This window comes from Echinops telfairi, unplaced genomic scaffold (genome assembly GCF_000313985.2).
Source record: "Echinops telfairi isolate 266 unplaced genomic scaffold, ASM31398v2 ScPeMD7_7417;HRSCAF=8455, whole genome shotgun sequence".
Lineage (NCBI taxonomy): Eukaryota > Metazoa > Chordata > Mammalia > Afrosoricida > Tenrecidae > Echinops > Echinops telfairi.
The window spans coordinates 6,959,915-6,968,365 of NW_022111317.1; positions in this window are offsets into that span (position 1 = coordinate 6,959,915).

The window sequence follows — 8,451 nt, forward strand, 5'->3', positions numbered from 1 at the left end:
AGCAAAAAAGCACAAAAGCCAAGGCATCTCAAGAACCAAAGGGCACCTTTACATAGTTTTTTATACCATGGCCTGAAATGCATGCATCGATTATGCAATCCGTGCTCTTATTTGCCCGTCTGTGAGCAGTGACACAAAGAACAGCGCATGTCACCACTCTCAGCGCTGGAATCCAGGATAGGAAAACCTACAGAGACAGACACTGGATTAATGGTTCCTTAATGGCTCCTTGGGGGTATGGCAGGGAAGGCGGGGGGCGGGGGAACATGGGGAGGTGATGATGAGTACGAGAATGAAGGACATGGTCTAAAACCGATGGGATGGTGGTGATGATGGTACAACTCTTGGTTGTGATGGAAATATTGAATTGGAAGACAGGCAAATTATATGCCCATAAAACCACTGGAAACAAAATTTCCGTTGCATGCTTTTTCAAGGTTACCTATGAAAAATTATAAAGTTTATTAAAAACTAAAGCATCTGCCCAAGGAGAAAGCTCAGAAGGCAGGAAGGGAGAGACTGGAAAGATGAATGGAAATACATGCACAGCCCAGTGAGGAAGAAGCAAAGTGTCCGTGGCAGGGATGGCAATCTGACTGTGACCATAACAGCATGTGTACGAACTGCTGGATGGGAAGCCGGTTTGCTCTTGTCCACAAGGCCCGTTGATGCCCTTGGACTTGCCATGGCCCAACGAGCATCACCCTTCTCTTCTCAACCACGGACTCGTACTGTATCCCACCAGGGACCTGACATCCCTAACTGTATGATCCATCCCACTTCCAGGGATGTGGGGACGGAAAAGTAAATGTTTGTCTTAGGAATTGGTGAAGTAGAATGTGTTCATTTATTCCCTCCTCCTGCTGCTCCATGTCCCCAACCATCACTAGGAAAATTCAAACCAACCGCCATCACCATCGAGTCACAGCAACCCCATAGGGCAGGGCAGAACTGCCCCTGTGAGTTTCTGAGACTATCGCTCTTTATGGGAGTACAAAGCCCTGCTTTTCCCGCATGTAGTTTCAAACTGCTGACCTTGCAGACCGCAGCCCAATGCATAACCAGTATGCCACCAGCCACCAGGGCTCTGCACGCTACAAGGGTCTCCTTTATTCATTTTTGCTAACACGAGCCGAGTGCTGAGAAAAAGAGCATTGTCTGGGCAGTTTCACCTTTAATTCTCACGCAATGAGCAGAGAGACTTTGTGATTTATCCTGGTTTACAGAGAAGGACATCAAGGTTTAGAGAAGGCCGAGCCCTTGCTAGTGGGGGTGGGAAGCTGGTGGAAGGGAACTGGTGCCCCACCCCCACCCCTGACAGTGAAGGTCAAGGTAGAGCAATGCACAGACCCTATGGGGCCTGGCTTTGTGATGGTAAGGAAACTCATTCATCTCTCTGCACCTCAGTCTCCCCATCTGTTAAATGTGATGACCATAGTTCTGACCTCACACGTGAATCTGTGGAACATGTTTAGACAGAGGCTAGGGCGCGGCTAGCCTTTGTGTGGGCTGCTGCTGTGATCCGTGCCTGTGCTCTAACCAGCCTCCCTCATCTGGTACATTTCCCTGCCGCCCGTTTCTCAGAAGAACACCACCAGCTCTAAAGTGAGAGAGCCCATCCTGGTCCCAGCAGTCACTGCCTTAGGCCGGGTTCTCTAGAGAAGCCAAACTAGTGCAGCGTATATATGTATAGTTACCCCCAACCCAACTCACCACATGGCATGGAGTGGATCCTGACGATGGGACAGGGTAGAACTGGCCCCTGTGGGTTTCTGAGACTGGAACTCCAGGAGGGGGTGGAAAGTCGTATCTTTCTCCTGCACGTACTTAAACAGAGAGGTTTTTAACAAGGAGATGGCTCACACAATGGCAAAGGCAGGCCAGTTCCAAGTCCACAAACATCCCCTTCTTGCCCAGTGGGCACCAGCTTAGCTAGGAAGGGGGTGCAAGGGGTGAAGGAGCAACTTCCCTAAGGAGGTCCACCCCCAGGAGACGAGCCATGGAGAGCAAGGATAAGCGGCATTGTCCTCAGTGCTTAGAACAGTGCTTGGTGCCTGGCAGGCTGTCCCCAAATCCCTAAGAGATGGAAGCCTCTGGGCTTTGGGACTTGCTGTTCTCTCAGCACAGAACTTCCTCTCCAGGTTGAACTGTGTGACTTGACCCCTCGCTTCGCTGGAATCTCACTTAAATGGCACCTCATTAAAATTTTTAAAAAGAAGAAGAAAAGCCCTCTCCAGCTGTGATGGTTAAGATTGGGTGTCATTTAGCTGGGTCATGACTCCTGTGATGAGCAGCCAATCATTTGAGAGTATCCTCGGAGGCCACTTGAACCAGCAGCCTGCAGTCAAACCTGCTAATCTGGGTTCGTCAACCCCTGCAGGCAGAAGAGGTCTCTAGTCTGGGGGGGGGGGACACATGGGTCTTGTCAGCCTCTGAGATCCTGTGAACCATTTCTGGAGTTAAATTTTTCCCTGTATGTACACGGGAGTTTCAGGGCATTCATGGGAAATCCCATATTTCCATTCCATTCCATTTTCCATGAACTTTTTGAAGCCCCTTCCTAGACGCTTCCGTGGTTTGGCTTCTCTAGAGAACCCAGCCCAAGTCACCAGCCAAAGAGTCCAGTAAGCTAGACAACCATCAACAGAAGAATGGATGGAAAAGATGTGATTCTGACAAACAGACAATGGAATACTACTCACGGCTAAGAGGGGAAAACAGGTGGGGAGTTTTCGTTGTTATTTTCAGCTTTCTATTGTGAATTAGGCGAAGTTTACAGAGCAGATCTTAGCTTTACATGCAACAATTTGTATGCACTCGAATTCAACTCACCCATTGCCATTTCCTCCAAATATATATATCTCACCACTTTTTCCATTCCCTTCCTGGTTCCTGGTTCCATTTCTCCATCTTTTATAATCCTCTGAACCTTGTCCTTAGGCAAATGCTGCCCTTTTGCTCTGAAATGGGTTGATTATTCTAATATAGAGGTGAATTAAGACCTGAAGGATAAAAGCCATAATCCTGGGGGTGGAGGATGTCCCACCACCTCAAAACAAAATGACCAGGAAACTCGGGTTCTTTTTTGATGTTGAGTTCTCCTCCACATTCTTCTCTCCCTCAAGGACCTTCTAAATGGGGTCCTTTTCAGACCAGTCAGGGGTGGTAGCCGGGCACCATCTAGTTCCTCTGGTCTCAGGGTTGTGGAGGCTGATGTTTTCATCATCCACTTGACTGAGTCCAGTGGACTCATTATTACCATGCATCGTTTTATTTTAATCACTTTTCAGAAATGAAGTCTTTATACAGTATGGATGAAGCTTGGGGACATGAAATGAAGCAAAATAAGTCACAAAAGGACAAATATTATCGTACGATTCATTTCTACAAAAACACAAGAAAAGGCAGATAGATGTATAGAGACCAACATTTATTAGTGGTTACCAGAGGTGGAAGGGACAGAGGAAGGCAGGAAGGAAAGGGGTGACAATGATAGAAAATGCATACTAAGGGTAGAGTACACAATTGGTTCCTATCAATAAGTTGTGATTCTTGTAAAAAGTTCAATTTTTTTTAAAAAGTTGAATTGGCAAAAGTTAAGAATTTTTCCACAAAGTTTTTGAAGGCCCCTTGTATTTACAGTGACATTAAAAAAAAAGTGGATGCTAAGGTGGCTTAGGTATAACCAAACATCACCTGGGACTTAACTCCTTGATTTGGAAGCTTAGGGTCATAGTGGCATGGGGCATCCCAGGTAACTGGCCTGTTTAATGCCCTTTAAATTGATGTGTTGTGTCTGGGAGTCTTAAAATCTTGCAACTGGCCAAGCACAGCATAACATTCGGTCTCTATTTGCCTGGCCAAGAGAGGAAGAAAAGTCAGGACTGGGAAGAGCTTATGGGATGCATGGCTCACGGCCTCCATAAACAACTGCTTCCTTTGCTCTGAGACCAGAACTGAACGGTGCCTGTCTCCCATTGATGAGCATTTTGATCAGAGACTCCAAAGAAGAATCTTGACCCAAAGGAGGAAGATCCAGAACAAAAGGTCAAATGCTCCTAAAAATCCAGACTCCTGGAACCATGGAGGGTTGAATGAACCTTTGAATGACTGACTGCCTTAAGATCATCTCTAAACCTCCAGCTAACAATGTCCCCTGAAGCCTACTTGAAACCAAAGAATAGTTGGGCTTCACTAGTACAAAAACGTGTCTTGAGCATTATGCTTCTTTAAGATCTACCTCAAAGGAATCAACAATGACAATAGATTACACAAAAGAATAGACAGGAAGCTTAGTGGGCAGTGAGTGGATGTTTCCCTGGGACCATGTAACTCGGGAAGAGGCGGGTGGAAATGGGTGTCCACCCCAAAGAAGGTCATTGTGGGAAACAGAAGGATTTCTCCCAAGTTGTCTCCCCCAAATATATGCCAAACTTAGCAGCTTGCGAATGACTATACAATTGGAGGTCATCAGGAGTAGCCATCAGAGCAAGCAGACACCAGTTTGTCCCACAACAAGTAGGGCCCACTCCCTTTTGATAAGAATAGTAGTTGTCTGTTTCCTTGTAGGAGACCCCAGAGGTCAAACCCACCCAAGGATGACCAAGGTTAGGCTACCATCATGAATCTAGGGTCCGCCCATCTTGTCACATGTATACCCCTAGACCTTCCCATTCCCATGGGCACACCCCTAGCTCCTCCCCTTCCTGTTACGCTTATGCCTATCATAGATCCCCTTCCTATGTGTATGCCTATTGTACTGCCCCTTCCTGTGACATGTGGTTACCTGTAATCATGTCCCCTAAAGAGATATAATGCTTGGTTAGTAATGAAGTGGGGCTCTCCTGCTCTCGCTACCGAGGCTCTCTCCTGCTCTCGTTGCTGGACTCCCCCCACGAGGACCACCTACCAGGGCTGAGGTGAGCATGCTACCATGAATTGTGTCTGACTCCATTATTCCAATCTCTCCTCTACCTCTCATGCTCTCTATGACTTTACTATAATCTTTACTTATTGTCGCTGTACAATTGTGCCTCCCGGACGTGATGATTTGTGGGGGACCCCCCTAGCCCCACAGGTCATCAAGGTCACCATGGAATTGCACAGTGGAAACTCTTGAAGTGACGTGTCTGTTTGGCTGTGAATGCATTCAACGATAACAAAAGCAAATTAAATCAAAATGTGCAACAAAACAGAACTCCACCCCATCTCGAATCTGCAGCTCTCCAGGAACAAACTAAATGACACCACGGAGACATCATCAGCCCAATTCAGAAAGTAGGCAGTTCTGTCCTCAGAAGAAAAGAGTCATTCTGCAAAGAAAGAAAAGATGCAAGGAAAAAGAAGAGCGATGGAGAGAAACTGTGACAAATGGGAAGGTCCTGGAAGCATCGGGTTGAATGGCATGTCAGTTACAAAAGGACAAATACTGTCTGTGAAATAAGCACGTGTGTAGAAAGCAGAGACAGAAAAGAAAGCAGAGATTATTAATGGTTACGGGAAGTGAGGAAGAAATGGGGAATTTTTGCATGGGACGTAACTTTAGTGTTTTGGTTTGTTTTTAACTGTACATTAGATGAGGGCTTTTCCTTCAGATCATCACGTTTTATCCAACAGTTTAAACTACTCGTCAAACTTCCCCCAGTAGTTTATCCTTCACCCGGTTCCTTGATTTCTCCGCTTCCTTTTGTGGACTCCTGTCTTCCAGAGTCGATTTTGACTCATGGAGAAGACCCTATGGAACAAGGTAGAACTGCCCATGGGTTTCTGAGGCTGGAACTCTTTATGGGAATATTAACCCACATCTTCGTCACTGAGACCAGCTGATGGTTTCAAACTGCTGACCTTGCAGTTAACAGCGAGGAGGCAACTTTGAGGATTAGGGTGTGTCTGACCCAAGCTACGGTATTTTCCATTGACTCATATGCATGTGAAAGTTGGACACTGAATAAGGAAGGCAGCAGATGAATAGGTGCATCTGAATTATGGTGTTGGCGAAGAATCTTGAAAGTACCATGGACTGCCAAAAGAACAAACCAATCTATTTTGGAAGAAGTAGTCAGAATATTCCTTAGAGGCAAGGAAGATGTCGCTTCATCTTGTGGCCACTGGACATGTGGTCAGGAGGGACCCGTCCCTGGAGAAGGACATCATGCTTGGTGGAGCGGCAGTGAAACAGAGAGGGGGTCTCAAGGCAGTGAAACAGAGATGGGCATGATGGCGGCAACAATGGGTTCAAGCAGGACACTGGTGAGGCTGGTGCGGGTCCTGGCGGTGTTTTGGTTGCTATGGGTCAATGTTACCCAATTACATCTTCCATTGCACCCAAGTTCACACCTATCAACAGCTTAGCTCGTAAACTTTATCCCTAACTCCACACAGCAGTTCATCCACGAGCGGAGGCAGACACGCAGGGCGGACATCCTTGACCAGCCAAGCTATGCTACTGTTAGGTTTTCAGGCGGTTTCAGGAAGATGGCTGGGTAACGCTTCTGATGATCTGCGGGCACTAGTTTGGGTGGTGCATCCAGCCTCATTGGCTCCAGAAAATCTGGATTCCGTGTACAAATGTGAAACTCCATTCTGCACTTTCTGCCGCTTGACCAAGATCTGCTATAGAATCTTTGATCAAAATGTTCAACATTGTTGTCTTTTTTAAGTAAAAATAGTACTTTACTTATAAAACAGCTTAGGACAAATGCCACTGTTGTCTTTACCTTCCCTAGACAAGCGTTCCACATGTGCTTTGTATTATTAGGTTGGAGGGGCCTGCCCCCCACTAGTCTCAGGTTCAATAAGCACAATTGTACAGTTGAGATATATTAGTATATTAAAGTCACCGAGAGCATGAGAGAGAAGAGGTATTACAATAATGCAATCAGACGCATTACATGGTAGCATTGCTCACCTCAGCCCCACTTGGTGATCCATATGGAGAGAGGGGGAAGGGAAGGACAGGAAAGGGAACAGGGGGAAGAGAGGCCAGGGAGGGAGAGACCAGCGAGAGGGAGCTCTCTTGCTAGCCCAGGCCTATATACCTTTTGGGGGCATGCAAGCCCAATTACAGGTGAAGACATTTGTCACAGGAAGGGGTTGCACTATAGGTTACACAGCAATGAGAGGGGGTGGTCTAGGGACATACCCATAATAGGAAGAGGAGGGACTGGGGGTTTACATGTGACAAAATGGGAGGATCCTAGATTTAGGATGGCAGCTTAACTTTGACCTGTTTTCTGGATCTCCATAAGAACCATTATCTGTAGGGTGTGAACTCTACTTACAGGAACCAAGCTAATGGTTGCAAGCTTCAGGGAGAAGTAATCCATTGTCTCTAGCAGCAGGGAGCAGGCCCACCCGTGGTTGGGGGGGAGACAGCAGTCTGGCAGATTGCCTTCAGGGAGGTTGTAAGCATCTGACTGCCCCCCGCCCCCCGCCCCTCCTATGCGTGGGGACTTTTCCCCCTCAAGATGGTCAGATAGGGAGATGGGATCAAGTCACAGGAGTCCCCAGGGATATGGGGTCCCTCACACCTGGTTTGGACACAGCTGGGCCAAGGGTGACATCAGCACAGCACAGGTATGCCCACAAAACACTGGGGCCATGCCCAGGCCCGAAGAAACAGAGGGCTTCTGGGCAGCCTCACACATCTGACTGAATTAGTGCAGCATCTGAGAGCTGCAACTGTGCAGGGGAGCAGCTGCCTGGCACCCTGCTCCCCCAGTGAGGCAGCCCAGCTGCTATAGGCCCACTGCGCTACTCACCCCTGGCCCCTGGACTCGGAAGGCACCAGGGGAGCCCGGGGTCCCTGAGAGTTCACGGAGTGGTTGGTGGGTTCCTACTATGGACCTTTCAGTTAGCGCCCAAGTGATTGCTCCATTCTGCTCCAGGGACTCCAAACACTATCTTCAAGGTGGGGGTGGCAAACCCCACACGGACTTGGCCTGAGGACTCATGTTATGAGGGCAAGGGATCACAGAAGAGACCCAAATGGGCTGTCATGGCTCAGGAAATGGAGACAGTCAGGCAGACTCGGAATGAAGTCCAGGTGAGAGGACCGGCCTGACTCTAGGACCCCCTACGGGCTGCCCCTCGCAGGCAGGCTGGCTGGCACCAAACCTCTCACCTGTTCTTGTTGCTATTACCAGATGCCATCAAGTTGGTCCTGAACTCGGCAACCCCATGTACAACCTAATAAATGCTGCCTGGTTTGAGCCAGCCTCCCAGTGGCTGGAGCCCATTACTGCTGTGAGGGCATTCAGACAGGTGCCACCCTCTTTCTGATGCCACTCTGATACCAACCATCCTCCTAAGGTGGGTGGTGTTGTCAGTTTCTGCTCCGGGCAGCGCTATGTACAACAGGATGAATGCCCACGCCTGGCACCACCCTCACCGGTGTTGTTTGAGCCCACCAGGGCAGGTCCTGTGCCCATCTAGCTTGTCAAGGGTGTTCTC